The 15,890-nt window shown below is 46.9% G+C and overlaps 1 long non-coding RNA gene across 1 annotated transcript in view; it reads left to right on the plus strand.

The window, feature by feature from the left end:
- LOC135902158 (uncharacterized) overlaps positions 1-15,039 on the plus strand; it is a 29,790-nt gene extending 14,751 nt beyond the window's left edge. The window contains exons 3-4 of the long non-coding RNA XR_010564431.1: positions 12,761-12,870; positions 14,883-15,039. This is a non-coding gene — a long non-coding RNA (uncharacterized lncRNA). The remainder of the gene's footprint in view (positions 1-12,760; positions 12,871-14,882) is intronic.
- The last annotated feature ends 851 nt before the right edge of the window (positions 15,040-15,890 follow it).

Here is a 15,890-nt window from a genome sequence, read left to right on the forward strand (position 1 = left end):
AACTGGACCCCACGCTACGGCTACAACTGCCATCTAGCCTTTCCCGCGGCGAAGCAACCTTGTTGTGTCGCTTGTGGTTGGGAGTGGCGTTCACGAACGCATACTCCTACCGTATGGGAATGGCCGAGAGCCCGATGTGCGACTCCTGTGGGTGCCAGAGAACTTCGCCTACTTGCGCGCAAGAAGTCCCAAGATCTCTGGACATCAAGTGGCTTCAATTGCAGATTACGTATACTGGACCCCACGCTACGGCTACAACTGCCATCTAGCCTTTCCCGTGGCGAAGCAACCTTGTTGTGTCGCTTGTGGTTGGGAGTGGCGTTCACGAACGCATACTCCTACCGTATGGGAATGGCCGAGAGCCCGATGTGCGACTCCTGTGGGTGCCAGAGAACTTCGCCTACTTGCGCGCAAGAAGTCCCAAGATCTCTGGACATCAAGTGGCTTCAATTGCAGATTACGTAAACTGGACCCCACGCTACGGCTACAACTGCCATCTAGCCTTTCCCGTGGCGAAGCAACCTTGTTGTGTCGCTTTTGGTTGGGAGTGGCGTTCACGAACGCATACTCCTACCGTGTGGGAATGGCCGAGAGCCCGATGTGCGAGTCCTGTGGGTGCCAGAGAACTTCGCCTACTTGCGCGCAAGAAGTCCCAAGATCTCTGGACATCAAGTGGCTTCAATTGCAGATTACGTAAACTGGACCCCACGCTACGGCTACAACTGCCATCTAGCCTTTCCCGCGGCGAAGCAACCTTGTTGTGTCGCTTGTGGTTGGGAGTGGCGTTCACGAACGCATACTCCTACCGTATGGGAATGGCCGAGAGCCCGATGTGCGACTCCTGTGGGTGCGAGGAGTCCATCGAGCACCTATTGTGTGCCTGCCCTCGCTACGATGTCCAACGCCTCTCTCTGCGGGCAACTTTACACAGACTATACTTGAGACCGTTCACCGAGTCAAAGATACTCGGACCGTGGCCACAACCGTCACTGGCTCGAAAAGCGATTCGTGCACTAGTGCGGTACTTGAATTGCACGGGCTTAAGAGACCGCTTATAGTATCATTGTGTAAGGTGTCCCTCCCACACGTACTCAGTGCTGACTCTCTCCCTTTCTTCCTCTTTCTATTCCCCTTTCCCCCACCCCCAGTGTAGGGTAGCAAACCGGATGCTGTTATGGTTGACCTCCCTGCCTTCCCTACCCTTGCTTTCTCTCTCTTCTTCTTCCTCCATTCTGTATCCGCGTTTTTGAGGTACGAATGCCTCTGCACTTTAGCCAGCCATTTATTTTCCCCCCGATTCCTGAATCTTTCATCAAAACTAATTTTGCTTTGCGCTTCTGTCGCCTCAAAAGAAGACCAAGAAGACCAACCCATGTCACTTGATTTCTAGTATTACCATGGGTTCCCAAAGTCAACCGCTATACCTATGTTTAGTTGACTTCCAACCCCGACAAGATATCCGATATCTGAATGGCAGTTGCGAACGTCAGCGCTGGTACCGCTACTGGCTTTCCAGATTACACGCACCTCGTAATTATTGCAGCTCCAAGGCTCTGTTTCAATGTTGGTGGATTCCGCTTCCCCTTCATTTCCCGATTATCTTTGTGAGTGCTTGAGTATTTCCTTCGTTAACGCATTCACTGAGGTATTTATATTGCTTGGCTGAAGGTATGACTTGATGTTGAGTTGGCACCACCCACGTAATTGCTACTCTCTTCATTACAAATCATAATTTCCGATTTCTCTATGCTAAGCTTAAGGCCTAGATTCGTCGTCGCGTTGGCACACATATGCGCAAGTGTTTGGAAACAGTGCGTTGTCCACTAGTACCATTACGTCGTCCATATACATCACGGAGAGCCGCTGTTGCACCATTAGTCTGTTAGGCATGTATGCTAAATCAAACCATACTGCATTTTTTCCCGGTCTCATTTGTTTGCCTTTAACAGAAAGCGTGAGCAACACTGGAGGCAAAAGATATTCTTGCTTGTAGTCACACACACACACACACACACACACACACACACACACACACACACACACACACACACACACACACACACACACACACACACACACACACACACACACACACACACACACACACACACATATATATATATATATATATATATATATATATATATATATATATATATATATATATATATATATATACCGTTTCATCGGGCGAGGAGGATAGGGCGCGCGGGGAGCCTCTCCCCCTCTCTGGCTTGGGCAATCCGGCGCGGCGCTGCTTGAAAGTATTGCTGTCGCGTGCTGTGGAACGATTTCGAGATGTTTTAGATCTTACTTTGGGAAATTTGCGCCATGTTCGTTCATATGAGGTTGTCAGGGAAGCCTTTCGGTGCATCAGTAACTATACTGTAGGCAGAATATGTCTTGGGGGCACAAAAATGTGACGCGCATAATCTGTCGCGTTGCGTGTGTGCGTTGTTTACTATTTTGCTTATATCGATTTTAATTCAACAAAAAGAAAAACGGCATCTCTGTATTACCAGCAATAAATGGTAAACCAGCTCACTGTCTGATCGATTTGGCGTAGGGAGTAAATCATAAAACATAAGAGCGCACGCTCGTGCACGGCCAACCTAAGGCAAACACGAAATATCTGAGCGGCAGGCGCTATCAAATATTTGTGATATACTGGCATCGTTTTCACGCATTTGAAGTCTAGTATGCTTGAAATTATCATATGTCTATGCTAGCCTTGCTGCATGTGGCCCATGGCGCTGCTCAACACAGCGATCACTGAGGTTGCAATGGTGAGCCAGCATGATACATATATAAGCTGTGTGCTTCGGCATTGCCTTTTTGGCCTGTATACAGCCATAATATATGAGAGTTTTCGCATAAAAAGAAAGCGATGGCTATATTTGAGCGCAATATTTCCATCATACGTGTGAGCGCGTCGTAGAGAATTGAACGAACACAACCGAAAAAAAAATCGGTTATCATCCCCTTTCTCTAAAAAGCAAGAGAAAACGGGATAACGCCGCACAACGTTTAGAAATATATAACCGCTGATGCCGTATGCTTGGACCATGCGCTATATAGAACAAAGATATCTGTAACCTAGCACCTACTACTGCTTAGGGCGCTCGCGCAGTTCGTAAATGGTCGCTTTGCTGGACAAGCTTAATTCAGACTCTAAGGTATACTGCTATTACTAGCCAAAACTATTTTATTCATGTGTGGAAACCTCATCCATCCAACCAATTAGTCACGCAATGTAACCTGCAGCGAACAGTTTGAATGTTTGTCAAAGTATAACAGCACAGCTCCTATCGTAGCAGAACGGTACCCATGCTGTTACGATCGTCGCGTATGTTTCATGGCTCATAAACCGCAGCTTAGAAATAGAGGATAATACTGCAATAATGTCACATTAGTTATTGATCTCCGATCACACCATTGATCACATAATTGATCTCCGAGGCTGATTGTAGGCTCAAATATGCGCGCACACATCGCGCTGCGTGTTCCGTCCACCTGAACTCCAGCAGAAATTCTGGCCACGACGCCTTAAACCACTTCAGCACGTTTCACAGAACCATTTACTACTTAGAAGACGCACGTCATACTAAACAGACCACACGACAACGAAAACAAACGCCAGAACCTACCGCCGGGCGTATACCGGCCATACAAAAGACCGCTTTCACCCAAGCCAGTATGGCGCTGCTCATAGGCGGCGCCACTGCGTTCACAGTATGGCGGCGCCTACGAAAAAACGGTCTATATATATATAATTTTTTTGCGATACTGTCCATCCCATAAGGGATTTTTGCAGGAGTGGGTTAGAAGGGTCTGTAGACATTGTACTACAGGCATTTACATATATATACAAAAGCGTACTTAGTAAGTGTAAAGGATAATGGAGCTATGTTAACAGCAATAAGTATGGAAAAAACATAACGCACAGTCAACTTATTTGAATTACATATGTTTTGCAAAAAAAGAAAGAAAGGAAGAAAACAAGGACAAGCATATGATATATGCCATTGATTGATAGCATCCATAATTTCACATCACAGATTTCCAAGAACACTTGGTAATTAAAACAATGATAAACACAATGCTCATAGCATCATTTAGTCGCTGCTGACAGTACTGCTGGGCTAGCAAGTTAAAAAAAATTGTCAACAGTGGGCTGTGCGACTACCGTCTGGGCTAAAGCTTTCGAGTCGCGAATGGCTCGCGGGAAGAACGCAAAACTAAATGTATTGTTAGCGCAAGAATATTCTTGGAGTGTAAGGTGATGCTTATGACGGGCTTCTCTGGATGTGTTATAAGAAATATAGGTCTTAGAGCCTACATTAACCTTATTATGCAGGATGAGATACAAAAATTTGAGTCGGTACTGCATCGCACGACTACTTAGTGTATTAGGGCCGATCTCGTGTATTAGGGCCGAGCATTTCAGTAGGTGAGTCGGTGCGGCGATATCTGTTACAGATAAAACGCACGCCTGTTCGCTGGAGAGCCTCAAGAGTAGCTCTTTGATTTTGGGCAAAGGGAAACCACGCCCCGTTTGCATAATTTAAGACATGACGTATGATTGTCACATAGGCCAAGAGCTTGGCTTCCTTCGTAGAGTATCGCAGGGCCCGGTTTAAGAACATAACCTTTCGCATCGCTTTGCTTGTTACGTGCTCTGCATGAGTCGGTCATACTAAGTCTAATCATTTGATAACGCCCAAGTACTTATACTGAGTGACAGTGTTAAGTATAGTATTATCATAGCATTATCTAAAAGTAGGCTTGGATTTTTTTTTTACTGACATTGAAACTGTTTTGTCGAAGTTAATGACCATTTGCCAGTTTTCACACCATTGGGCTATCAAAGAAAAATCCTTATTAAGAATACTTTAATCTTGTCGGTTTAGTACTTCTCTATACAGGACGCAGTCGTCTGCAAATAACCTAATTTGGATTCGACCTGATTAGTTATTTCATTTATGAACAAAACGAACATGAAGGGGACCAAAACGGAATCCTGGGGTACACCAGAAAGTAGTGGCAGTTTCAGAACAAACTGGCGGCGGTCAGTAATTGCTAATCCAACGAAAACTTGGCCCGTCTCCGACTATATGTTTAAGCTTTAGAAGTAGTTTAGCATGGCACACACGATAAAAGGCCTTTGAGAAGTCTAGGTAAATTACATCTGTTTGTTTCTGGTCTTTAATTGCTCTGGCGAAATTGTGTAGGCTCTGAACAAGTTGGGTAACGGTAGACGGACAAGTCTTGAAGCCATGTTGGCAGGGATGGAGGACATTGTTTGCCTCAATGAACTCTGTAACGAATTTTAAGATATGTCCCAAGATTTTACAGCATGTACATGTGAGAGGAATAGGCTCATGATTTGACTGACAAGACATCTCGCCCGATTTGTGGACTTAGCAATTTTAGCGACGCCGTCGCTAAAATGTATCCCGCCACACACAAAGCCGGCTTCGCAGTCTGCTCAGTGTACTTCTCGTTTGATGTCAATGACTGTAAAATTCACTGCCGTATAGCTAGCGTCCAAACCTTCCTTATCCGTGGCAAGCACTGCCGTTCTTCCACTTCCATACCACTGGCTTTCAGCCTCTGGCACCGTGGACATTGCCATTTGCACTTCCTTTGAAGCATTCTGCAGGTCGGTAACACCTTGGTTATTTGCTTCGCGGTCTCTGTCGTCCCCACAGTATGTCAGTTATTCCGCCCATTATCACTCCTAGGTGTCTCTCTCCCATTGTGTCCCACACGTGTTGCTTTACTTTTGCTATCACTGCCCAAACCGGTTTCCAAGGAAGCGCGCTAGTACGGACTCGCTCGCCTGCTCTATATTTGCACCGGTTCTATGCCTGAATCCCGAACATAGGCAACTCGACGCTTCTCTTCCTGTCACCGCCGAAAAATCTACCTGGGTCCGCGACGCCCCCTTGCCCCGGTACTGACCCCACTTTTCTCGCTTTATTATCGTGTTTTGCGGCTGGCACGTCAGTGGTAGTTCCTTCGTCACCATCACTGACGTGACCATCACTGCTTCCGGCGTTGCGGTTTGGACGTCCTTATCTGCTCTCGCTTCGGAGCCAGCCCCCTTCGCAGTGTTCGCATCAAAGCGTTCACCATTCTTTCTTTTTTTTTCGGAATGGCGGCCCCCAGCTTCATTTCTTCATTGACTTGCTTATCTTCCACCACGTTGCTCTGCTTCTGCTTGTTCTTGAGCTTCCTCTCTAGCTTCCAATACCGGTTAGCTAGCTTATCATTCTCTTGCTCTAGACGTTCTAATCGTGTCCGTATCGTACATATCATAAAGATAAAATTTCACGCTTTTTGCCTCACCTAATGATCAAACCCCGTTTCTTCCAACGCGTAGGAACGCTTGCACTCTGAACGACGCGCGAATGGTTTCCACCTCCTACTAACCAGTGCCTTGCACTAACAGAAAAAGAAATTATGATAAAATGCCATTATTCTTTGCGTACCTATATCTATCCAAAAAGACCCAGAAACTGAGAATCATAAAAAAAGAATACATGTAGATCACTCGTATAACCGAACGGTTCTAACAACCAAATGAGCAAAAAAAGAAAAAAAATCAAATGAAGAAATTCGTCGCTTTGGCGCTCTGCTCCTGCTGCGCTGAGAAGGCGCACTTCCAGTTCTTCCGGAAGGGACTTCCGGTTCCGGAGGCCGCTGTGCGGCCACGGCGTGTTCGCCGCTAAGGCGGACGTCCAGCTTACGTGAGTTAGCGGAATAATTTAGTTTCCATGACTTCGGCGTTTCTGAAGCAGCGTTATTATTCATATCTATTCTCTAGAAATATTTGGTGCCGTCTTAGTATACGGTATATGTTCTGTCGCATACATGGTCGAGAAACTTAGATGATTCCGTACGTTATCCATTCGTTCATTTTGCGAGTGGAGCGGGCAGGAAGGGGTGCTTTATACAATTCGCGTTTTATTTAAAATGTTTACTGTTGTCACTAGTTATTGCACAATACGCAATTTCATTTATTATATATTTCAAACTTCATTCAGTTCATATTTAGTTATTATTGCACTGCCATGCTGCCTGGTATGTTCTCTCACAAAGCCTAATTTTGCGAAGATTTACGGTTCTGATTCTTCATTCTGACGGTGAATATGGTGTTTTGTGGTGCAAGGGCCAAGTATGGCCAAAGAGCACCCGACGAGTGTTAATGAGTTTGCTGCTGAGCGATCAACTACGTGAGGTATATATGACGTGGCTGTAAAGGAGCCCAAAAACAGTCGCTGTAAAGCGCGTAAAATCTATATTTAATGAGATAATGACAATGACTCATGAACACGAAAGATACAGTGGGAAAGAATGATATGATGTACTAAAATACGTCAATTGCTTAAATTTGCAAGAAGAACTAGTGAATTAACAGACCCTTCGAAACGCAAGGGCCTGGAGGAATGTGCTATAGAGAACACTACAATCACGGAGGCATGCTCTGGCGAAAGGATGTGCTAAGAGTTTCTTAAGCTAACGTGTAACACAACAACGTTCGAGAAACCCAGGGCTGCTTTGGTGTTAAAAAAGAAACAGTTCTGCATCAAGAAACATTACCCGATGGAGAGGGATGTGCTGGCAGTATGCTAGAGGAAAGTTTTTCTCATAGCTTCTGCTTCCCGACACTCCCGGAGTCCGTGGATGAGGGTCAGCCTATCCCCGCACCTACCACGAGTTTGAGGTTCATTGCCGGAAGCTGGAGGTTAATAACCAGTCAGCAAAAAGCTGTGGGTGTTATACATGTGTCCTATCCTGTGTTGACATATTATGTCATCAGTTCGTCGTGTTTTCGTTCTGGAGCTGCAGTAACCTAAATGGGAGATTTTTAGTTTTAGCGTCCGACAAGTGTTGCCAATGACATCTCAGTTTCTTTCGTAGGGAAGGCGTGATATCTATGGCCGGAAAAACAGAGGTAGGATTGATAGCTCGTGACGCAATTGACGTAATTTGGTCAGCTAGCACGTTACCGTCGATGCCTCTATGTGCCGGCACCCAACGTATAATGACATGCTAGTTAGATATATACGCTCTACATAGAGGGAAATAGAGATCGATAAGCGCAGGATTTCTTTGTTTACACCGTGACATTAACGCTTCTTGACGCTTAGAGATTCTGTAAATATAATTGCTTTCCAAAGCTTTAATTTCCTTACGTGTTTCATAAAATAACAATTATCCATAAGCCTCAGCCGTAAATATTGTTACCTGTGGAAAGACACAGACGAAAGATGCTATTTACACGCTATTTACACTGGAGCCAAGCAGCCAGGCTGACACTCGCTCGTGCCAAGGGCACCGACCAACTTCTTGGTCGTTCTCGCGGCGCCTCGTCTCTTGAGCATCGCTCAATCATATCGTAATATTACCCCCCGGCGGCAAAAGCACCGTCACGGTGCTGTTAAATATCCAAGGTGCATGGACAGTTGTAGGGTTTGAGTCGGGCAACGTGGACAACGTCACTGGTTGTCACAGCGGAGGACGTGGTGGGCGTGGCTAGAGCGGTTTCATAGGTGACATCGGTCACTTTGCGTATCACGCGATATGGGCCTGTGTAACAGGAAAGCAGTTTCTCACAAAGGCCGACTTTACGCGATGGTGACCAAAGCAACACGAGGGTGCCGGGCACAAAATGGACATCACGGTGACGGAGGTCGTAGCGTTGTTTCTGCTTCTCTTGAGACACTTGTGACGAGCACGCGCAAGTTGGCGAGCATGGTCAGCATGGGCAATTGCATCACGGGCATAATCGCTAGTTGAAGCTGTGGCGGACGGAAGCACAGTGTCCAGTGGTAGCGTCGGTTCGCGGCCATACAATAGGTAAAACGGGGAAAAACCAGCAGTTTCGAGACGGGAAGAGTTGTATGCAAAGGTAATGTAAGGTAGATTCAGGTCCCAGTTACGGTGGTCGTCTGAAACGTATTTGGATAGCATGTCTGTAAGGGTGCGGTTCAAACGCTCAGTGAGGCCGTTCGTTTGAGGGTGGTAGGGGGTAGTAAATTTATGCTGTATTGAACAGGCACGCATAATGTCGCCAATGACTTTGGCCAAAAAGGTGCGGCCGCGATCTGTAAGCAATTGACGCGGAGCACCATGCATCAAAATGATATCATGTAGAAGGAAGTCCGCAATGTCAGTTGCGCAACTGGTCGGAAGAGCACGGGTTACGGCGTAACGGGTCGCGTAGTCCGCCGCGACTGCAACCTACTTCTTTCCTGATGTGGATTCCGGAAATGGGCCAAGAAGGTCCAAGCCGACACGATGGAAGGGCTCGGCAGGGATGTCGAGTGGCTGCAGGTAACCAGCAGGTAGCTGGGAAGGCTTCTTGCGTCTTTGGCAAAGTTCACAAGAGGCGACGTGATGTCGTACGGAACGGGCAAGGCCCTGCCAGAAAAAAACGGCGACGCACACGGTCATAGGTTCGAGATACGCCGAGGTGTCCTGCCGTTGGTGCGTCGTGAAGCTCTTCTAGAACGGTGGAGCGGAGGTGTTTAGGTATTACAAGCAGGAACTCAGAGCCGTCCCGATGAAGGTTACGACGGTACAGAGTACCATCGCGGAGGACGAAGAGGCGTACAGCAGCATCGGCCGGAGAGTGATCAAAACGGTGGATGAGTGCTCTGATGTAGGCGTCACGGCGTTGCTCGTCGGCGAAATGAAGCAGCTGTGATACAGAGAATACGCAAGAAGCACTGGCAATATTGGAGCAGTCAGAGTCGTCAGCCGGGTAACGCGACAAACTGTCAGCGTCTTGGTGCAGGCGGCCAGACTTGTACACCACGGAATACGAAAATTCCTGCAGCCTCAAAGCCCATCGACCAAGCCGGCCTGTAGGATATTTTAGCGATGAGAGCCAGCAGAGAGCATGATGGTCAGTCACTACGGAAAAAGGGCGACCGTAAAGGTAAGGGCGGAACTTCGCAACCACCCAGACAACAGCAAGGCATTCGCGTTCCGTAATGGAATAGTTGCGCTCCGATGGTGCTAGGAGGCGGCTCGCATAAGCAATAACGCGATCCTTGCCACGCTGACGCTGGCTAAGACGGCACCTATGCCATGACCGCTGGCATCTGTACGTAATTCTGTAGGGGCATCAGGGTCGAAGTGTGCGAGAATGGGTGGTGAGGTTAGAAGAGTGACGAGACGAGAGAAGGCGGCGGCTTCTGCAGTACCCCACGAGAATTGTACGCCTTTCTTCAAAAGATTAGTTAGGGGCCTAGCAATTGGCGCAAAATCTCGAACAAAATGACAAAAGTACGAGCACAGCCCTAAAAAACTTCGGACGTCTGCGGCTGTCTTCGGAACCGGAAACTCTCGGACAGCGCGAGTTTTGTCGGGATCAGGCTGTACTCCGGAATCGTCAACGAGACGGCCCAGAAGAGTAATTTGTCGGTGGCCAAAACGACATTTGGACGAGTTAAGTTGCAGCTTCGCCTTTCGAAATACATCAAGTATAGTTGTGAAACACTCAAGGTGAGTGTCGAACGTTGGCGAGAAGACGATGATGTCGTCGAGGTAGCAGAGGCATGTGGACCATTTGAAACCTTGGAGCAAGAAGTTCATCATACGCTCAAAGGTGGCAGGGGCGTTGCATAATCCAAACGGCATCACTTTAAATTTGTATAGGCCATCACTTGTTTCCGGATGTAGGACACCGCATTCTGGAAAGGATAGACCGATTTCTGCATAAAATACACCGACATGTGACTTAAAGCGTTAGTGTAAGATTGTGTGTGCTGGTACTTTGGCTGAAGTTCTGGGAATCGCACTCTGGAGCGCGTTTTGTCACCTCTACGATCGACGTATCACATTCTATGAGCTGCCGCTGCCACGTCAGCGATGGGTTAGCTGGGACCATCAGATTATCCTAAAAAATTGGAACTATAATTTCCTCAGAATGTTTTCTTACTCGCAGAGAGAATGGTTCGCTAGCTGTAGGTCGATTACGGAACAGTGTTGCAGAGTTCATGTAGTTTATGGAGTACAATCTATGAAGATGAAGCGGCCATTCGTTCGCTTCAACGTAGAGATTGTCTACAGGACTTGTCCCGAAGGAAGCAGCCGCCAGGCGGATACTTAGGTGGTGGACAGGATCCAGCATCTTCGAGAGTCTAAGAGAAGCCGATTGATGTAGAATCACCCCGTAATCTAAGCGCGTTCGTATGATGCTTCTTTAAAGAGTCGTGATGCACTTCCTATTACTGCCGCACGTTGTGTGTGACAGAATTTTGTGAATGTTCATGGTTTTTAGGCATTTGTTTTTAGGTACTTCAGATGTGGAAGAAAGTTATCTTGGGGCCTAAAATGACGCCTAATATTTGTGATCTCTGCTAACATGTAAGTGTTGACCAGGTAGCACATTATGAAAGTCTGCGACGAAACCTATATTTCATGAAAAAATGGACGCAGGAGCGTTTGGAAGCATTTAGCGTAAATTATTCTCCTGTGCCTATCTGGACACCTTCTTCAGGTTAAGTTGAACCTGTGGTTCGCAGATTGCGAGGTACAGGATTTAAGTCCCCTTTCTGCGTAGTCAATATAAGTGGAATAAGACATACCTCGTGGAATAAATGAACGCAAGGAATTTAGTTTTTTCAAATAAAAAGGGTACAACTGAGTCTTCGTCCTCTGGTGCCCCAGTCTCCTCGGTAAATGGCCTGTATACAGAGCACTGTCAACTCCAACACGGAACGTGCGGTTAGATAAATAACTTTCTATCGCGCTAAGCATGTTGCCGCGAATACCAACTTCCGTGAGATTACCGGCAAAAATGAACAGTGTCCTCCACTCTTGAGGCCGAACTGCACGTGCGCTTGCCGGCGCGTGAAAGCTCGCGCGCCTAGCGTCTGCCGCGCCTGGCGAGCAGTGTCGGCTAACGGCAGTTGCGCCCGAAACATGGACGGCGCCGAGTTTGCTGCAAAATGAAACGAAGGCAAGCAAGCGGACGTATTCTCACATTCTCCTGAATCGGCGCAGTAGCAAAGCGAGAGCTTCATTCGGTTTACCGCTATAGCCATGCGAGCGCATTGGATGCTCGCCATCAGATTTTGGCTCGGACATCGGCTATGGAATATCATACGCTTGTACTACGCGGCCACCACACTCGCACTTGACCAGCTGAAAACAGAGATATTGCGCGCTCTTTCTTATGTCACTAAAGTGCGAAGCAGACCGTGATACAGCGACACTATCGTCCTAACCTATAAGTTAAAAAATATTTTTTTTTATACAGTTTGTTCCCATGCTGTAGTTGCGGTAAAACGCGATTACAATTGAAGGGTATTTTATTTCCCTGCGAACATTTTTGGCGGTGTGTGTGTGATCAGGCGATGTCACGCGTTCCGGAAAAATAAAGAACGTGCATTGTTGAATGAAGCCTTCAGGAATATTTCAAGAACCACTCTTAAGCCACTGAAAATAGTGGACAGAATTATTGCAGCGTACAGAACCAAGCTTAGCTGCTTTCCGCAAGGCCCGTCCGGAGGTCGGGCCTTGCGGAAAACTAGCGAACACGAGGACATGTGGATATAGTATCGGCGGCGAATGACTATCCTGCATCAGCCGCAAAGAAATCAAACAGATTGCGGGGGCGTCGGCTGTATCGGACACAACAGTGAGGCGTCGTTTGCATTCAGCGGGCCTCGGAAGCAGGAGAGCCGTCCGAAAGCCGATTGTGAGCGCGGCAAATAAAGAGAGCCGCGTCATGTTTGCCCAGGAACGCGAGCACTGGAATGAAGAGTGGAAAAACGTCGTCTTCACCGCCGAGTCCACACTTCCCACAAGATGGGACCAAAGGCAGCGTGTATGATGCCCAGACAACTGTCGGTAAGCAAAAGCCCATGTTGTTCGAGAAAGTGTTCGTGTAGATTAAATTTTTCTATGGCATTGCGGACACGTCCACTTAAACCAAAGTAGCAATATTGAATATTTCTTTAATTCAGAGAATATTGATAATAATTCTAATTGATGTTTAAAATACAACGTTTTCAGAGTCAGAGGGATCACGTTTAACGCTTGGCAACGTTTAACGCTTGAACTTTATCTAGTGAGCCTAGTCTAGCAGTGCTATTGGAGGAATTGGGGGCAGTAAATAGGATATTATAGGGCTCAGTGAGTCTAGGAAGACGAATGAAGCATATACAGTGCTAAAAAGCGGGCTTTCCTGTGCTACCGGGGCCTAGCGGAGAGACAAGAACTAGGAGTTGGATTCCTGATTATTAAGGATTATAGCTGGTAACATACAGGAACTCTAGCACATTAACTCAAATTAAGTGTATTGAGTCGGTCCAGAGGAAGGCTATACGTTTTGTTTACCGTCGCTTCGACCGATACTTTTCACCGTCAGCTGCTCTTGCGGAATTAAACCTCCATTTTCTTTCGAGACGGCGGCACATAGAATCTCTGAAGATTTTCTATTCTTATAAGAACTCTCTTTGTCACCTATCAGATCCCTCCCTTTTAATGCCTCCTTGCCCGACTTCAACTAGAGCTTATCATGCCTCTAATATCAGACCACTCCATCCACGCACTAACGCTTTCAAATACAGTCCCCCCCCCCCCCCCCCTCAAGATTGAACAGTGGAATTTGTTACCTGCCGAAGTTCGTTTGTTACCCATTTCTCAATTTTGAAATGCTATTGCTGATGCATAGTTCCGTCACATTTTTATAGTTCTATGTTATTGTTTCTGCATATCATAATCAGTTTTCCTCGCATGTACACCAACGCCTGTCATAGCCCTAACGGGCTGCAGTATGTATAAATAAAAATAAAAATAAATAAAACATAATAAACGAGAGGGCGACAGGTCTTGTGAAGCTTAATAAGAGGTAAAAATAGAAGGTCGTACAGGCCTGCGCGCCTACATCCAGTCATAATGACCAGCAAGTCGAAAGCCTTTATGAAGACGTGGAATCGGCGATGCGTAAAGACAAAACAAGATGCGCTATACTGATGGGCGACTTCAATGCCAAGGTAGGCAAGAAGCAGGCTGGAGACAAGTCAGTGGGGAAATATGACATAGATTATAGGAGTAGCAGGGGAGAGTTATTAGTAGAGTTTGCAGAACAGGAATAATTTGCGGTTAATGAATACCTTCCTCCGCAAAGCGGAATAACCGAAAGTGGACGTGGAGGAGCCCGGACGGCGAGACTAGAAATGAAATAGACTCCATGCTTTTCGCTAACCCTGGCATCATACAAGATGTGGACGTGCTCGGCAAGGGGTGCTGCAGTGGCCATAGGATGGTAAGATGTCGAATTACCCTAGACTTGAGGAGGAAACGGGAGAAAATGGTACATAGGAAGCCGATCAATGAGTTAGCGGTAAGAGGGAAAATAGAGGAATTCCGGGTCAAGCTACAGAACAGGTATTGGGCTTTAACTCAGAAAGAGGACGTTAGTGTTGAAGCAATGAACGACAATCTTATGGGCATCATTAAGGAGTGTGCAATGGAAGTCGGTGGTGATTTCGTTAGACAGGATACCGGTAAGCTATCGCAGGAGACGAAAGGTCTGTCACAGATGCTGACCACCTCCTTGAAGCTTCCTCGTTTTCTTGTGACAGCCTGTGAAGTTCGGTGCCGTGTTAGACCGCAGTATCTCCGGGATCGGCCCACTTTCCTCAGTACGTTCCTCGTAGCATGCTACGTAAACAGTTGTGCGACATTGTAGGGACTTCGTGATCGTCCAAGGTTATCGCGCTTTAACACTTCTTCACCGGATTACAAATACCATCATTGTTTTAACATACACCGCATGACACAGCCAACGCCACATAGCGATAAGAAGCAGTCGAATCCTAGCTCGTCTCACTGACGCTGGGCCACTACTTTTGCAGAAACGAACAACTGCCAAGTCGAGGGCGGCGTAGGAATCGTCCCGTTGCCGCCACAGGACGTGTGCGTCGTCGTGCTGCCATGGTCACAAATCTCACGGTTCACAGCTGCATACACTCAATTCACACAACCACGTTGGTCCATCCGGTATAGCTTTGCGGAACCCTTACATTGTTAGATAGACCTTTAAAATGTTTCGCATAACATTCGATTTCCAAAGTGCGCGGGATCTGCGTAATATTTATTTAACACAATAGTTTTTCTAAGCAATAAATCAAAATTACAGATATTCAAGTTTGAGAACAGGCTCTGCCATATTTCTTTTTTAAGACATACATATCAAATTTTAACGTACTACAATGGAGTCGACCTCATTTCACCTAGTATTGGAACAATAATAAAAGCGAGGGATGTCAAACTGGAGCACACTGTATGCGCTTGCTCCTATTAAGTAAATTCAACTCCCAGTTGTTTAGGCCGTCGAGGCCGCTAGAGGTCACGAAAGTGCGCACTGCCGAAGTTACCTTCCCAGGTGCACGTAAAAAGCTGGACTTCTACGGGCTTGTTTCCTTCTAGTAAGGCGAGGGCGCGGCCGTTCCCTCGGTTTGCAGCCTGCTTTTTATTGGTCGCGTCGTTTCCATGTTGCTGCTTTGCCACTTATCGCTTGGAAACAGCGGCACAAGTCCTCGGCGCAACCACACGCCAAGAAATCACGTCTTCTTGGGCCACGCCCCAAGAATCTCGTTTCAATTCGCATTCATAATTAAAGCACGCCGTCGACTCATGAGATAAGGTATGCACGGCTCACGTCTTTGGCTGCGCGGGGAGGAGGGCTCATTGCCAATTCACGAAGTGAAATGAACGCAGAGAAAGATGCCAGCAGGGCGGCCGCACTACTCGGAAAGACGAGCTTAGCAGAGCCGTCAACGGGGGAAGCTTAAAGAATATTTGCGTGTATGTAAATTAGGTAATAGAGTGAAAAACAGAATGCTACAGACCTCGTCAGACGC

The sequence above is a fragment of the Dermacentor albipictus genome, chromosome 3, assembly GCF_038994185.2.
Source record: "Dermacentor albipictus isolate Rhodes 1998 colony chromosome 3, USDA_Dalb.pri_finalv2, whole genome shotgun sequence".
Taxonomy (NCBI): Eukaryota; Metazoa; Arthropoda; class Arachnida; order Ixodida; family Ixodidae; genus Dermacentor; species Dermacentor albipictus.